Source organism: Pleurodeles waltl, chromosome 3_1 (genome assembly GCF_031143425.1).
Source record: "Pleurodeles waltl isolate 20211129_DDA chromosome 3_1, aPleWal1.hap1.20221129, whole genome shotgun sequence".
Taxonomy (NCBI): Eukaryota; Metazoa; Chordata; class Amphibia; order Caudata; family Salamandridae; genus Pleurodeles; species Pleurodeles waltl.
In genome coordinates this window covers 409,354,782-409,373,213 of record NC_090440.1, presented here as the reverse complement: position 1 = coordinate 409,373,213, position 18,432 = coordinate 409,354,782, and the positions used below count along the sequence as shown (strand labels likewise).

At 41.8% G+C, this 18,432-nt stretch overlaps 1 protein-coding gene across 2 annotated transcripts in view; it reads right to left on the bottom strand.

The window, feature by feature from the left end:
• Positions 1-18,432, bottom strand: part of FES (FES proto-oncogene, tyrosine kinase) — a 385,097-nt gene that overhangs the window by 332,068 nt on the left and 34,597 nt on the right. Inside the window, exon 2 of one of the 2 annotated variants that reach the window (XM_069222643.1) lies at positions 14,344-14,404. The gene's annotated coding sequence lies outside the window, so the exon portion shown is untranslated. The remainder of the gene's footprint in view (positions 1-14,343; positions 14,405-18,432) is intronic. The other variant, XM_069222642.1, reaches the window with a different exon arrangement.

The window sequence follows — 18,432 nt, the reverse complement described above, 5'->3', positions numbered from 1 at the left end:
CGACGTTGTACATCATGTCATATGATACTGCATGCGCAGAATTATGTTTATCATGCCCACTGGAACTAGGCAATCCTACAGTAGCAGCATTTTCCGCATAATAAGGGATTTCCCACTTTTGTCACATAATCCATCATGTGCTGCGTAATCTGCACATTTTAACACAAAAATGTTCTTTCTAGCTCAAGCAGATCAAAAGTTACTAAAAATATGGCAAAATGTGTTCCTGCGCAGTAGAAGGCACTTCGCAAAGGTTGACTGGTCATCTTGCATTTGCTTATTGCTGTATTTGGTTGTTACATTTGTACTAATGAGGTTAATCTTTTGCCCATACATTGTTACCATGTGTAAAAATTACAAAATAAAGAAAAACTATCACAAAAAGTGCTGCATTACTCCACATCATTTGCTTTTATTCGGTGTAAAATGTACTCAGCCCTGCCGTATAATTAGGACCTCCACTCCCACATGATTGAGTTGGCCCTATTTATTAAGCAAATAGTGTGTGCTTACGGTGAGAGTTAAGGTTGCATAATGATGCTGTGGGTAGCAGCCAAGGTTCAGGTCTTAATATAATTGAGGACTGTCACTTCATTTAAGGTTTTGTGCTGAGCCAATATCATATACCACCAATATCACTTGCCCTTCAACTATGGCCCCTTTCCAACTTTTCTATAATAAAAAAAAGGCTTGAACACAGATAATGTCTTTTTAGGCAAATAATCACAAAAGGAAATACAACTAAATGCCAAACCTTAAAAAGTTCCAGGCAGCTATTTATAACATAAGTACTTCATGGAACTTTGCATCACTTGACAATTATTGCCTTTATCATTATTTTCCTACATATACACTTAATTTATGGTCTTTGTTCAGGCCTTTTGCTGCTGCCTATAGTGTTGAATCACACTGCAATGGCTTTAAACATTATCTATCCATATTAGATTCAAATCTAATGTTGCAAAAGCAGCGCCTGCTGAAACAATCAGATTAATATAACTTAGTCTGATAGAAACAAACGTGGATGAGTGTGTCGTCAGTTCATTGTTTTTCACATCAGAATTAGCCTGGCCAGTTGAGATGTGTTATGGGATACCTTTCCTTGTCATGTAACAGGTGTTGGAAGCCGGTATTGCTTTCTCTGTTACTCCTTTCATTGCCGGGATGTCGCTATACTCCGCTGCCAGACAATTTCGCAAATGTTTGCCCCAAACCTTCCTTAAAAAAATATAAGGGCATTTCCCTTCAAATCTGTATATTTTTACCATGACCTCTATATGCACACCATAAAAGCACAGTTGCTACACTGATTTATTACATACATATATCTCTATAGGACAGTCAAGAGGTTAACTGCTCATTTCAGCTCATACAATTTCACTCAGTGTTGTTGAAAAAATGCTTTCATGATTAATAATTGTTTGATCCCTTTAATCTTTATTAATATATCAGAAGATGAAATAAACCAACTGTTCAAAAACTTCTAGTGACTGTCTATAGTACATGGGATTCTGTATTGCCTGTATAAACAGCAGTCTCTGATTTCTTTATAATCAGTGACTTGTCATCGATTATAAAGAAAAGATCTGAGAACTCAGCTATTATAAATTACTACAGTCAAGTTCTGACTCACAATGCCTAGCTGCCAGAGCTAGCAGCCTAGATGAAAGGCAGGCTAAGTTACGGAGCTCAACTGAAGCAGCTGTTTAAAGCAAAGAAACCAGAAAGTTGCCTTTCTTTCTTCTGCTCTATTGCATTAGCTTCTAATGGCAAGCAGAGAATATGTTTATTTTTTGCAATCCGTAGATAGAGAAACGCTAGAATCTTTAAGCATGTTTCCACACATTCCCAGCTTCTGCAGCTTTTTTTTTTTTAAACGGATTTGTACTGAACTGTTTCTAATATCGATTTGTCAGAAATATCTAGGTTTTTATATGTTTCCTTTTGTATTGGAGGTTTTATTTTTATTCTTCATGTGTGCAAACATGCTTGCTCTTTCATATGAAAGAGCTATGCATCAAGGTTTTAAGTGGTTTGTGGAAAAGGTGATGGTATGACCATGTATTATATGGGTTAAAGTACCCCCTGGCAAACATGATAAGGATGTTGCAAGTCCTCAGAGGTCCATAACTTTATAAAGGAACTCGACCTTCTGCCTCATTTCTCTATATGGTTATGGAACTTCTCAGTGACTTGTAATATCCTTATCATGTATGCCAGGGGGTACTCTATCCCTTGTATAATAACACCACCAGTATTCATTATAGGTTTAAATGGGAGACTTTTGCAGAAAAACAACAGTCAGCTAATCTTTCAGTGAGCTTTAGATACATGGATTATTAACACCTCTGAGTGATGACAACATATTTAACTTTAATATTATTTATTAACCAGTACCATTGATTTTATCTTCCTCCCATTAAACATGTAAGACCTTAAGGAGAACTTTCCGCCTGATGCATTAGGAATCTTGAAAAATTTACCAAATGATCTGTTGAAGCAAAAAACACCTCTGTGTTGGCAAAACACATGGCATCTTGCAATTAAGCTCCTTGAAATGTGAAGCCTGCATTCTTAGTTTCTTGGGCTATGTTGTAATGCAGCAGCATGAGCAAATGATTTCTTATAAAATACTTCTTTCAACAAAGCTGGTGATTTTTAACACACGGTAATAATGTGCCCAACCCCCCTTTTATAGGGAGTAATTAATTATTCACTGAAGGAAAATATAACGTTATGGAGCATCTTTCAGACGAAAGGGTAATATCTCACTCTATAAAATGGGAATGAGTTAAAGTTAGCTCTGCCAGTGAAATATGAAAAGCACAATCAATCAGAGACAATGATTCGCTATGACCATAAATCAACTCATGTACAGAGAGGCGTGTTCACTCCTGCTATAAACATTTGAAAACTGGGTCGTCTAAGCATTGCCAACCCATGTTCACCAGTTAATACGTCTAATAATAAAATTCAAAAACACTATTAGAAATATGAGGATAAAAGAATTGACAAATAGACAGCTAAGTTACCAATCAATCGATGTAATTATTGCCATATTTGTTTGCTCCCAGAAGTGGATGTGAATTATGGGAAGACTGAAAGCCATGTCAGTTAGTGCAGTGAGATTATTTTAGAGTATGGTTGTCCACCATTCCTACAGGGGTGCCGTCGTATTATGGCATACAAAGGTGGTGATAAATTGTGGCTCTGCATTGATTACTCATTGCCTTTGATTTATGTTTGTTATACCTGGATTGAGAATCTCTGGTATACATTAAAAGTGGATTTAGGAGGCGATTATAACTTGGATTTAGGTAAATCAGAATATGAAAGGAAGATACCCTGGCTATTCAGAGTATTTACAAATGCTTTTTCGACTACACAACGCAATCACAAGATTCCCGTATTTCTTGGATGAATAGTATGGAGATAGTTTAGATGTCTTTGGGCCTGATTACTACTTTGACGGTTAGACTGAGTGGACCGCCAAAGCAGAGGGGAGGAGGCTCCTGTCATACCAAGGGCCTCCCCCCGATCGTATTATGATGTTTCCACTGAGCTGACAGGTGGAAATATCATATTACCACGTTTCCGCCAGTCAGACCGGCGAAAACAGTGCCAGGGCATTGGCCTCGGCTCCATAAAGGGAGCCGAGGCCAATGCCGTGGCACAACAGCAGTGCAGACAGTGCGCTGGCAGGAGGGCACAGGTTTTCAGCCAGCCTTTTCATGGCACGGACCCTGCCATGAAAAGGCTGGCAGAAAGAGGACTTTCAATCAGCATGGCGGCACTGAACTGAGCACCATTATGGCTGAACACGACTCAGACCGCCACCACCCTGTCGGGAAACATGTTCCTGGCAGTGATGGTGGCCCAACTACCAGAGTCGTAAACTGGCGGTCCGACTACCAGGGTCGTAATCTGGCGGTTGGACTGCCAGGAGTGCGGCAGTCCAACCACAAGTCTGTCGATTTTAAGACTACCAGACTCGTAATGAGGCCCTTTGTAACTATTGATTTGTGTTAACAAATAGCTTGAGCCACATAATTTAGTATGACTTTTAGAACAGGTCTAAGAGGAAATGAAAAGGTGGCAACTTTATGCTAAGAAAATAATACATTTTTCACGTCATTTGAGTTTTTTCTTGGGCTCTTTATTGTTCCTTGATTGAATATAAACCCCACTGAGAAACATTTTAGTCATATTGTGCTGGCACCAAAGAGACAGAAAGGAAATTAAACATTCTATATTTTAGGCTTTTTTTCTTTACATAAGTTTGTAGTGCTCACATCTTTTACATATTGCGACTAAGTAATGATCTTGTAGAGAAAGGAAGCACGTGGGTTTAGGTAGCAGAAAACAAAACACAGCTTTTAGAACTTTACATTTGTTTGCAATCCTGTCTGTTATACAGGAATTTCTCCTCATTGTTTCATATGTGGGCCATAATATACCGTAACTAATGGTAGATGTCTAGATTACAGCGGTGCTGGAAATCCTGTTAAACAAGAATATGTTTCACCCAGCAACATTTTTTAAAGATGGATGATCAGTGTTAAAAAATGAACCCATAGTTATCTTAAAAAGCTTAGTTATAAGAGCTCTGTAAAGTACTTGAAAAAATCATTTTGATGGACTGCTTTTCAGATGATCATTGGAGTGTTGAGGTTTAAACAGGAGCAGAAATATATGACAGAAGTAAGACTGATGGATTGAGTGCTCTCAGTTTCACTTGTGGGCTACCTTTAGACGTGGTTTACAAATGGAAAAAGATGAGGTGCTGTCAAGGGTACTTCCTGAGTAGATCAATAGTATTTATCATTCCTTCCTCTGAAAATGCTTTGATATTATGGAACGTTACCTGGTATTTGGCCATTCCCATGGTACATTACACATGATTCAATGATCCCCTTGCTTCTCTTTTTACACTTACACACAGAGACACCCATAGAATTATTTTAAAGAAGCTCCTTCACATCAGGAAGGCTTCATGTTTAATTGGAATTGATTAGACAGTCAAGGAGTGATCAACATAAAGAACATGCTTAGGGACAGTGAAATGAGATAACAAGCAAAACAGTGATATGATTTATTCTTGGCAGTTGCTTTTAGGGGAAGGTAACAAAGGGGACAATGAATGCTGCTGTATCAATCAAATCCTTGAGCATGCTGGGGCGTTGGGGCTGGGTGTAGTGGCTCTCGAGTATTTTGAGGACTGTGAATTGTTGAGGTCAGGATGGTGAGAGAAGGGCAGATGGCTGCATTAGTGTATGATAAGGGCATACGAAGAGAATGGTTTTGCAACTGGGCGGTGCTGGTGCAAAGCTTCCCTGAAAAAGATGAGTTTTTCTAACTTTAATTCTGAACATTGATATCTTTAAAAGTGAAGTGATGCAAATAGTTTTCTTGGAGATGAGTTCCGTCAAAATATGCTATCTGAGTGTTAGAAAAGTTTAGATATGGTCTTTGAACACTTGATCACATTTTCCAATCATACACTTTTTTCCCCAGTTAATAGCCCTTACGTGACACAGCATATAAGACGCAACATTTTTGTGAGACTTTTAGGGCACAATATTCTAAGACTGTATCACTTTGGTGTGTCAAGAGAGTGATCAGGAATATATTCACGATCTAGTGCAATAGCAACAGTTTGGCATATTATTTCAGGGGCATTGACAAAACATTTAGGGCCTCATCTGGGAAACTTGTAATGGGCCTGAAGGGGAGGTAGCCACTGTGGCGGCAACCTCCCTGGCGGCAGTTCGGCACACAACCTAAACCGTCTGCCGAACTCGTAATAGGCCCTTAGTCATTTAAAACATGTGTCCCTCTGTAGCAAAGCCACTCCTATGCATAAACCAAGACAACTGATGTGGTAACTGTGATGCGATAATGCTACATTCAGAATTACTGCATGTCTGGTAATAAAGATTTGGGCAGAAGCTACTGTTCTTGCCAAAGACAGTATTATGAGGTCACCCATAAGGAGGGCCTTAGCAAACAATTATTATAATTATTGGTAGTTTATAGGCATGTTCTATATGAGTGTATAAATTACAATGTAGAAAGTGTCTCTTGGCTACTGTTATATGAAGACTGAAGTTGGTGCATCGCCTGTGCTGAGAAGTTCTGGGTTGCACTGCGCTTTGATGAGTGGGCATCAATGTGGTGTCTTGAGGGAGCACACAGACCACAGACAGTGCACGTACCACAGGATAACCACCTTGAACCAGGTTACTATGGCTAGTGATATGATGGGCTGTCAATTTTCTATTAATGAGCGAGGCTCTCATTTAATTACCACATTCTGTGCTCTATAGGTCTAATGTACAGACTTGAGCGATAACACTCTCAAGCAAATATAATTATTTTCTTCAGGGTAGTGTTTCTGAAGGAAAAAGTAATGTGTTACAAAATGTAAGAAACTGAGTTGTTGGTTGACTGCGGTGTGAGTCCTGGTCAAGCAGCAACCTCAATCATTGTCAGTATAAGGCACAAGCAATCCTCAAATTAATTTGTGCTCAACCCCCTGGTAGTTTGGCACAAAGGAGTCAGGCTTAACTTAGAAGTAAAATATTTCTGCAACATTTCAAACAGCAACACAGTGAAAACACTGCAAAAGTAGCCTACAGAGTCCGAAAAATAGAGCGATTTTTAATAAATAAAACAAGACCAAAATGACTGCAATCCAATTAGTACAACCTGAGTAACTGAATTTTAAAGTTTTAGGTAAAATATAGCCAAAAGGCGAAAAGCTGGACCGAGACAAAGTCTCATGTTCAGGTCGACCGCGATGGTGTGAGGGCCAACTACAGAGACCCAGTTAGGCTCTCTGAACAAAAGTATGTTCAATCCTGGTTTGCTGAGCATTGCATGGATCTGTGTCAAAGATGCATGGCGTCACGGATGTGCTGCACAGTCGGGATGATGTGTTGGTTCCAAACAGCTGCAAGGCTCTGGTGCCGGATTCAAAGTCGTCATCGAGGCTGTCGTGGATCGGTAAGGCATGCCTATGCTGATGATGTGTTGGTTCTGAAGACGATGCAAGCTGTGCCGCAGATGTGAGTTCTTGCGATCGATCCAAACCATGCAGCAGCGGCGATGCATCGGTTCTGCTTAGGGGTTAAGCAGCAGATGAGATGTGCCGGTTCTGCTGGATCGACAGGCTTGCAAAGCACCTTATGCCCACTTCCAAGGGTCCAGGACTGGGATGGCACCACTTGGAAGGGCAGACTCACAGATGATAGACTCCAGGTGCAGAAGCAAGTTTGTTGGATGCCTGTTAAGTCCCTGAGGCTTCAGGTCAGGAGGCCAGCCAGCTAGACCTTGGAGTTACTCTTGGTTCAAGAGATGCAGGTCCAGCCCTCCCCAGGAAGACAGCAGCAGGTCAGCACAGCAAAGCAGTAGTTCAGCAGAGTGGCGTTCCTTCAGCAGCACAGCAATCCTTCTTCCTGAAATCCACAGGTCCAGAAGTGTACTGAAGTGGTGGTGTCTGATGTCCCCCTTTTATACTTTGGTGCCCTGGTTCTGGAAAGTGGGGGAAACTTCTAGTAAGTGGCTTTGATGTGCATGAAATTCCCTGCCTTCCCTGTCCTAGCTCTAAGCTGGATGGAGTGACAATGCAGTGTTGCTAGGCCCTTTGCGTGTGGACAGGACACAACCTTTTCGGGTATAAGTGAGGCTGTCTCCTGCTCCTCCTCCTTATTCTGCCCTCTGGGTTGTCCAAAGCCTACCCTAGGGGTGACATATGTATTAACAAGCATTTGCAATACAATGGGTCTTGCATTTGCTTGAGTAAGAGCTATCTGCGTTGTGAATTACGAACTGGACATTTCTTGCCACATAAACTGAAAATAAAAAGTAAAACAGAAGGGTGCTCACAGTCAAACGTATTATCGGTAAAAATGCAATTATCCATGTAACAGGGTCAATGTGATGCAAAGCGCTCGACTACTGCCCAGCGAGATCGTGGTGCAATGGAAATAAATAGAAAAAAGTAGTCCAGAAACCATACCGAAAACACAGAGCCTTGTATGTTTTCAGTAGTTGGCCGGTGCGCTCGAGGAGGTTTAAACACCGGAAAAGGCATGATGTATGCATGCCTTCCACTAAGGAAAGCAAGCAGATTTTAAAAGGCAAGCCCTCAAAACAACTGAACCTTTGGTCATGCGGTGGGCATGGTTACAAGCCCATAGAGAGATTACACCAGGGACAGAGCGCTTTGCGTTGGACCCTAAAAAGGAAGGCTTGGGCCTGGCAAAAAGTTTATTTTGCCAGGTTGAAATGGCAGTTTAAAACTGCACACAGATGCTCTGTAATGGTAGGCTTCAGACATGTTTAAAATTCTACCTAAGTGGGTGGCACAATCAGTGCTGCAGGCTCACTAGTAGCATTTAATTTACAGACCCTGGGCACATGCAGTGCACTTTACTGGGGACTTATAAGTGAATTAAATATGCCAATTGGGGATAAGCAAGTATTACTATGTTTAGAAGAGACAACAAAAGCACTTTAACAGTGGTTAGGAGTGGTAAAGTGCACAGACTCCTATTACTAGCAAGGTTAGAAAAAGTGGAGAAGGAAGCAAAAGTTTGGGGGGAAGACCACCCTAAGTCTGAAAGCTCTAACACAAGGCTAACCTTTATACTAGTGAAAATCATTTTTTTGTCATCAAGATAAGAATTCTTATTATGGACCATTTTCTTCTCTGCTAGGCGACTGTAGTGTCCTACTGGATACGAAACGACGCAGCCCCTCCCCTGAAGGTGCACTTCCCACCCCACACCCAACCAACACAGGCAGCACCAGTCAGGTGACCCTGCCAATAAAGTGGGCCGGGCCAACATGCCCTTGGCCAGTTACCACCCATCTGAGAAGTGTCTTTGTTGTGATTTCCCCAAAATGTAGCCATAGCGACGTGCCCAGTTACAAAGTCAACAACAATTCATTAATGCTGGTAAACATTATAAATTCAGGGTCACAGCTGTATGCACACACTCTATCTTAACATCAACTCTCTAATATAAAGAACATGCATTTAATTTCCTGGGAATATTCTAACTTCCGGTTTAACGTTCTAAGCCTGTTTTCTATTTTAATACACTGATTAACTTGAATATTGATAACTAGACTTTATTTACCGGTGACTACTGCCACACTAGGTCTTGCTTTAAATAAACATTCTATCTTAAGAAAGAATAACTAATATTAAAAAAAATATCTTTTTCATCACCTGGCAAATGTTGTCATTTTGGTAAAGCTGCTGTAACCACACAAATGCTCTCGACAGTAGCTACCTAATATTTTTAACTTGGATTCAGATTCCGGTAAAGTTTGTTAGAGAGCTGTTCCTCAATCTGACCAGGAAGAATCAACTTGTACCATGTCACTTCAAAATAAAATGATTTCTAAAAGGTCATATTTCACCCGGCCTTGAACCGTTGGCATTTATTGCGTGGTACATCTGTTTGTTTTAATACTGTCTCGTGCATAGTTCTCCTTTAACATTACTCAGCAGTGCGTACTTCCCTGCCCGTGTTCCTCTTATAAATGGATTGGTAAAGATTCTTGTCGGCAAACTTTCTCCCACAATACTAATTCTTGGGAAAAGCGCTGGTATTCAACCGCCCCACACTACCTCTCCCTCTGGGAGTTACATATGCCAGCAGGGGCAGCGAAAATCTAACTCATTACAAGTTGGATCTTGAGTGTCCACTAAGAAACCAGGAATTACCATAGGCAACTCAAGTCGCCTTTCCAGTGATTACGGAGGGATGCAAGTGATGGCGCTGTTTGAATGTGCAATGAGTCGGCTAACCAGTGCATCAGGTGTCTGCCCTGGCCTAGTCAATGTAGATATTGCACAGTGAGATGGCTGCGGGCTCATGTGACATGTTCCCCCATGCCTGTCCTAATGCTCCAATCGGAGAATTATGTAAGAGACAATGTCCAGGGTGCAGTTCTTCCGCTGCCATCAAGCACTCCGTCCCTGTAAAGGTCTCCCATAGTGCGAAGCCCTGCAGCATGCCAAGCGGTTAGTTCCTCTATGGAGGTGATGCGGTGTCCCCAACAGTGCCAATGCATGGGCGTAAGGGGTTGTTGTTCAGGTGAGATATAAGCATTGGTGAAAGCAGCAATGTGCCACCTCTAAATGCATGGGCTCGGGTTTTGGCGCTTTGGCGCAGGGTGAAATAATTTTAAAATACTAAAGAGGCTACAGGCAGGTAGTGCAACACAGTGTTGGTTAAGTGGAGGGCAATCAGCCATTTGGATACCCACTGCAGTTGGGATGCCATATAATAATGTTAAAAATTGGCCACTGCGGACCCATATCGGTCTGTCGGTTGATAAAGTTTTTTGAGTGCCACTTGGCAACGGGAGCTGTTCCAGATGAATTCTCTCATAGCTCACTCAAAGGACCCAAAGAAGGGGGCGGGAACATACAAGGGAAGGTTAGTAAAATAATATAAGAGGGGGGAAGCGAGACCATCTGGAGTAGGTCTATTTGCTCTGCCACAGACAGGGGCAATGTCCCCCACAAGGGTTTTAAGTGAATTGATGGTGCGTGACCGATTACCATTGAATTGGTCCACCCGAGTGAAACACCTGAATGCTGAAGTATCTAAACACGGTGGCTTGCCAGGAAAGGGGTGTGCCAGCAAGAACAAGGGCGGGGTTAGGTGTGGTGGGATTCATTTGGAAAAGACAGGATTTGGACCAGTTTTCCTTCAAGCTTGAGAGGTTAGATGGGTCTGGGCGATTGTGACAGGGATCAAATGGATGTCCTTAAGATAAATAGGTTATCTGTATTGAGGGAGACCGAGCAGACACCATCTCCCAGGGGTATGCCCCAATCACATCCTTGCATGCACAGGGTGACCGCCAGGGGCTCTATTGCTAAAGAGAAGAGCATTGGTGATGGGGGCAGTCCTGACATAAGCCTCTACAAATTTGAATCAGGTCAGATTTGAGGGAGCCCTTCTTAACCCTGGCAGATGGCCAGGTGTATAATAAATGTACCAGTCTGACAAAGTGGTCTCCAAGTCCATACTGTGGCAGCACCGTAAATAGAATGGGCCATTCTTAGGAATCAAAAGCCTTCTCTAAATCCAACACTAAGCAACCCACATGGGGACATGAACTAGGATGCAGAAAAAACACCTAAGCTTGACTGAGGTGGTGCATGCTGGAACAAACCCATTCTGGTCCAAGTGGACCAATGCTGGGACTAGGAGTGCCAATCTGTCGGCAAGGAGTTTTGATAACATTTTATAGTCAGTGTTTAAGAGCACCAGTGGCCTGTATGATCCCAGTGCTTTGGGGTCCCTATCAGGCTTAGGAAGTGAGATAAGGAGTGCCTCTTGAAGGGAGCCTGGAAGGCGGGAGGTGGACAAGTCTTCCTCATATAGTGATTGTAAGCGAGGGGCCAGTAGTGGGGCCTAGGCTTTATAAAATTATGCAGGCAGCCCATCAGGTCGTGGGGTCTTACCCGTTTTGAGAGCTCGTATTGCTTCCCGTATTTCAAAGAGTGTAATGGGGTCATCTAGTTCTGCTCTTTAATCTGTTGTGATGCTGGGGAGGGACACTGTGGTTAGGAAGGAGGTAGTAACTATTGGAGTAGCAGTGGACATCGATTGATTTCATGAGGTGTAGTGCCATGTTAATTCATGTTGTATCTCAACCTGTGTGTAAAGAAGGGTGCCAGTTGCAGAATCATAATGCGGTGACTGGGTTGTTCTTGGGATATTAACCAGGTAAGGAAAGAACCAGCTCTGTCGGCTCCTGCATGAGTCTTAGCGGAGTGGGCAGCGAAGCGGAGGCAACGCAATCTTTCTAAGAGTGTCATGTGCTCACGCTGCACATCGGCTAGGCAGGGCCTACTGTCAGGGTCATCCATTGCCTTCATTTCAAGTTGGAGCAGCTTATGCTCAATGCGGAATATGTGGCCATCTAATTGCCGGTGCATATTCCAATTAATTCCTAAACTATGGCCTTGAAGTGTGACTTTTAATGCGTCCCATTCAGTTGACCTAGTGGCCACAGTATTGCCATTGAGATCAATGTAATCTTCAATGGCAGAGCTAACAGACACAGGTAATCTTCCAATGCTGTGGGTTGTAAGCGCCAGGTAAGGCCGGGCGGGGATTCCTTTGTCCCATGTGATTTGAAGGTATTGTGGATTGTGATCCGAATGGATGAGGCCCAGGTAATAAATGTGGGTGACTGATGGAACAAGTTGAAATGTGCTTATCAGTCTGCCGCACTGAATAAAAGGAGTATACACGGGCAGTGACCTTACGATGGCGCCATATGCCAGATAGGCCCCACTGCTGCAACCAAGCGCTGAGTCTCTAACCATTGGAGGACGCAGCGGTGCAGGGCAGCGGGGGGAATGATCTGTCCAATTCTGTACACTGTTAAAATCCCCTTGAGTAGCTTTGGGAGCCCGCTCCAACGGGAAACAACTCCAATTAAACTGTGTAAGGACATTGGATGATCAGTGTTTGAAGCATGGAGGTTGCCCAGGAGCATATGCCTTCCGTCTAAGTGGCCCTTAATAAAAATGTTGTGGCCCTCAGTGTCTGTCACTAGGTCATCTGCTACAAAGGGGACCCTTGGTTGGATCCAGATCAGCACCCTGCGGGCATAGGATGAGAAATCAGGAACAAAAACTTGACCACGCCAGCCCCTCTGCAGCTTAGCTGCTTCCGAGCGCTTAAGGTGTGATTCTTGGAGCAGCACAATATGTGTGGACTGGTGTTTAAGGTAACGGTAAATGGCATAACGGCATGCAGGGGAGTGAATACCTCACACATTCCAGGTTATTGCTTTAGTGTGTGTCATTCTGCCAGTAAGGAAGGCGATGCCAATTGACCATGCGTAGCAGGACTAGGCGTCTGCTGTTTTACGGTACGGGTATGTTGTAAGTGGAGGTGATGCATTCGGGGCCTGTAATATATAAAAACTGAACTAACAAACAACAAATTCCACAAGAGCGGTGCAGAGAATGAGGGAATCAGATCACATATTATACTAATAGTTCACAGCAACCACATTTCAGGTGCTGTGTGAGTGGGAACTGCAGCCCAGAGCCATATCCCTTAAGATGGATATGCTGCAGTCGTCCCCCGGTTTGGTGCTCTTGAAGGTCACCTCACAGAGGTTCGCTCTGCGCTTTCTAGCATAGGATTAGTAATGGAAGCATAACCTTTGAGAACAAATTCCTATGTCTAGACAAACACAGAAGAATCACATGCACTGGCCGTGTGCTGCGCACGTCTACAAATATGCGATGCACTGTTTCTTTGGGCAGTTGACAAACAAAAGAAAAAGTTTCGTCTTGTTGGCAACTTCTTCAAGGAGCCATAATTTTATAATGCAAAGACCTGTCTGGCTATCTCCGCAGAGTAGGCTTTGCATCAAAAACTATGGGTGTTTCCAGTGTAAAGCACCCTTGACGCACAACAGTACAAAATGCTTTTAGCACTTAAAGGCACCTTTCCAGTCTTCCCAGTCCAAAATACCTTTTGCACTGGGATTTAGTTACCAATGCATTGCTTAGCATCACTTTGCGATGGTGCATATTTATTCGCTCCCTCTAAGAACTTACTGCCTCCTCTCCAAATAAGCTCATTCTCTTGCACCTATTCTGAAACCATCACCTAGACTCCCGTTTCATTTCGCCCCAGCATTCCTTTATTATCCCATCCATCATGCCCTGCATCGTGTGACAGTCACCACTAGTCCTCTCTTTTCATGACAAACCACTACACACTCCTTTGATAATAATGGCGGGCATGCTATTGGCAAGCAGTCCATAGATCTGTTCTTCATTGATGCCCATATTCCACCATGGACACATACTCATGTAACCTAGTGCATATTCTAGTCAAGTGTGCAGATGCCATTGACACATTTCCAGTTGACAAATATATTAATGGCTCTCCTCAAACAAACTATTCGCACAAACAAACATGTTAAGCACATGACATAAATCTCTCCTAGAGCTCCTAGAGCAATAGCCACATCAATTTCGCCTTACGATTGTCAGTAGACAATACTTAATTCATTCAGACCTTTTGACACCTGTGGTAATGATAATTGAGCGATTCATCCCAAACCATTTCAATGCCACCAATCTCACATATGGAGATTTTAATTAAGTCAAGCCACTTTTGTATAGGACATTAAAAATGGTTATACAGGAGTCAAGCCAATCTTGGTAACTCCCATTTAAATGGAACATTTTCCTTAAAAAACTTACTAAAGGGATATGTCTAAGAGACAAACTCGGGGACGGATATCAAATAAAACTGTGAAACCAAAGAAAGAGCTCACTTTATCCTTACTTTCCGGAGCTGGTTCTTCTCCGATGGGCACCACAAGGTTCTGCTTTACTCTGAAAAAAACACAATGGTGAAAGTAACGTTATGATTAGTTTTGGTTAGAACACCTCAATGTATGTTTCTAAAAACCTCAAAAAATCAATAAAAAAATAGTTAAATTGCAGATATTGCTATGAATTAAAATTGAAAGTAAACTGGAATTGCAATCTATGGGTAAGGCCACAATCCAAGATGCACAACATCCACACAAACCTTAACTTGCACACCAAGTGCAATGCTTATGTTCTCACAATATTTATAACTACACTTAAAACCAAAGTGTAATTAACTATACATAATTGGTCCAATAAATGACATTATATTCATAGTCAGTTCTGTCAAAGTGGTAAGGATAACGTAATATTTAATAATATCAGCCGTAAGATGTTTTACATATTTGTATTTGTATCCATTTAATTAAGAGTGAAAACATTCACTGCTTAAGACCTCACATATTACATCACTCATGACATATTGAATGACATCAAGGATGACATTACTAATGCCATCTGAAATGCCATTACTGATGGCATCATCCGGTGTTGGCATTAGGTTTGTGTTTCTAATGATCTGAATCAAATATGTTTTTTTTAAATAGAAGTTAACTCTATTTTTTTAATATTTTGTCATGCCAATTGAAATGACACCAGTGATGTCATCAATTATGGCATTTAACACGTCATGAGTGATGTAACATGCAAGGTAGGATGCAGTGCATGATGGATGTACAAGTTATAGTTAGTTTGCTGAATCAGAACTTCATTAATTTCACTTCTGTTTAGGTTTTCTTTTGTAACCATAACTGCACGTTGTGTTTTTTTCAGAGGGTTTCTTAAATGTGCATTATGGTCTTACAAGCAAAGCTAACCGTAACATCAATTTACCTCTTGGTGACTATATGTAGGTATGTATTTCTGCACCTAAGAATGTTTTTTAAAACAATAAAACTCCTACATTCGTGCCCTGACTTCTGAACTGAATAAAAGAATGTGTATTATAAATCCTATCTAAAAAATTGTTCTGCACAAAAGCATATCACAACAAATTACCACTTTCTTGCAGAAAATGAGTGGTTCCTCCTATCCAGGATCAGTGAGCGGGTCCAGGCCAGTCCTCTACTTAAACTAGAGGGGCTTTCATTCATGGTCAGCATTATTGATCAGTATTTGTATCTTTAGGAAATGGTCCATAATATTGTCTGGTTATCACTGAGCACATAGTTCAATAGCAATTGATCCTGTAAATCCCAGTTTAATATCAAATATTGCTTCACAGCGTGTCTAAATCGCTAGCATCAATAGGTTTAAGTTGCAATCAACTCCTATTGCATTTGTAGATCATCCAATGACGCAAGCCACTCTCTGTCTCCACACATCCAGCAATATTGTGATTCTCGGTCTTATCCCCCGACTTGAAACCAATCAGGTCCTTAAGGTCAGGAGACATTTTACTGCCCCATGGAGGTGTGAACAAGTCTTCTACAAGAGTTTCAATGGTGCATCCTGCACCTCTGTTACTGTTGCACACTCACTGTCTCTATTGCTATTGGGTGGCACATCATTCTGCTGCCTCATCCCTTTATACACAGCTTGAAACTATACCCCTTAGCCCATAGGGGAAGGGTGTAGGAGAGATCCCTTTGTGCGCTAGTCCTAGGCACGAGTGAAGCAGGCTTCCTTCACTGGCAATGGTGATGTGTGAAGTTTTGAAAGTAAGAAAAGGACCATGAATATCAATGTCACAAAGGGATCGGAATTTGAAAAATAATAATAGCACAAAGGAGAGGTGCTCGCATTGAGAAAAGAGGAGGAAATAAAGATAATAGGGGACAGAGGTCATTAATGGGAGTTGTAAAGAGCAAAGTATCACATAAAGATAATGAGGGATGCAGGTGTGATAGGTGAGGCCATCACACATTCTATGGAGACAGTAAACACTTGATTTTGTAGTAGGAATGCGAAGGCAGTGGAATGGTCTACAGCTCAAATGAATAATTGGAGAACGTTTTGTTTTGTGGATTTGGGAACTGTGAAATTAAACACATTGTTTCAGAAAATGGTTAACTATAGTAACCCTGAACTCCCATTTGTTCTGCTCATGCTAACTCTGGTCACCTGATGTGCCCGTCTCACAGGTGAGGCATGAAGTACCTTGGCCTTTGAGTCAAGATTAAAAATCAGCTTTCCCAGCATAAACTGCGTATAATGAGGTTACTTTCAAAAGCCACATGCCCCTTCTCCCACAATCTCACTCATGCACCCTCCTGTATCTTAGTGACAAGATAGTCAAATGATTGATACTACAACCTTATTTAGTAAGACACGTTTGTGCACCCTGCCCTGTCTCCACTGCAAGTGTCAGGAGTTCACCATGTTGGTTTGCTCTGTGACACAGACTTATTTTTGCAGTAAATTCTTTTTCAGATTCATGGCAAATCTGCAGGTGGAGTTTTATGCCATGATACCCTTGGTTTGTTTTCTTTCAGTATATGTTTGAAGAAGTAAATATGGAAGACATGAAATGGTGTGATTGACAAGGATGAGTAATGTCATGGAGATAGTGAAAAGACTCAGTCGTGCTTTGGGTGTACACACTGAGACATGATTTTAAATATTGTACATGAGTAACAGGAATCATAAACCGATTGATTTTAAAGGATGGTATTTGAATGCTGCTCTGACTTAACTGCTTTATATTCGACTTCTATGGTAAGAACTTTTCATACTTTCTGCTTTTTTTTTATTAATATTAAGCCTGGAGACTTAGAACCCCAAATTATTTTTTATCATTATAAATGTAAGGTTTAGAAATGTAAATTATAGTTTAACTTACTTCTCTGCTGTAGCTGAAAATAAATCTAGGACCCTAAATGTATGGAGCGTACAACACATACGTCTACGTAATATAAAAATAAATTGAAAAATGACAATTATTTGTTGATTCCTTTCCATACTAAATGCAATTGAACTTTATGCAAGAGTACAATTGTTTTTTTGCGTGAGAACGGAGCAGCGCCACGGTTCAATGGAAAAGATTAGCTCTTGACAGGGTAGTCAAGTGAATAATTACCTATGCTCAAATATAACAACAAGGAAGTGCCTTACCCATCAGGTGATTGACAGGTTTATCTACAGGGCCTTATGCAGTTATATTTCCAACTCTCTCAAATGCACCTGATGTGCTATTTGTTCTTCGCGATATTTGCATAGGATGCCCAAGGAAGGGAGGGAGGCGGGAATAAAGGGAGGCAGGCAAGGAGGAAGGATGGAATAATTGTAGAGTCCATTTTATGGCCTGATCACATTGGGGCACTGAACAGCAGTTACTGCAGAGCCGGAAGCTGAGACAACAGCGCTTCGGAAAAAGCCAATTTACAAGTTATAATAACCAGATTTGAAATAGTGGTTGATACCACAGTTTTGGCATCACTAAGCACTTTCCTAGCTGAAGTTCGTTGATGCTGTTTGAGATTCGCTGCTGCCATCCTGCTCTAGCCCAGGAGGTGCCAAACTACTCCCAGCGGGTGGTCCGGTTCATCCACCTGGAGTGCAACTTCCTCCCACCCTCACACTTTGTCACCAAGGCAGTGGGTAGGGCAGGGAGTAGGTATGTAGCACCAAGGACATGGGCATGGTGCCAAGACAGGAGAGCGGGAGCTTTTGTGTGAAGTAAGAACTATTGTATTTGCATTTATATAGTGTTACTACCCCAGATGGGGCAATGAAGAGCGTTAGTCGTTAGTTCAGTGGTATTGGTTATTGCTGGTCCTTGAGATTAGTCTTCTGACCTCAAGGCAAAATCATTCCATGCCTTCACTCCAAATTCTTTGTGGCAGATTAAATATTTAGGTGTGATTATTAGTGAGGAGTTATGTTCAATTCATGCGGTTGGACTGTGGGTGTAAGAAATGATTGAGAAGAGATTAGATAGGTTGCAGGGCTACGAATTTCAAAGGAGGATAGGCTGTGGTCTTTGAAAAGATCTGGTGGTCGTTTGCAGAAACACCTTAATGGAAAATAAATCAAATGTGCATGTGACTTAG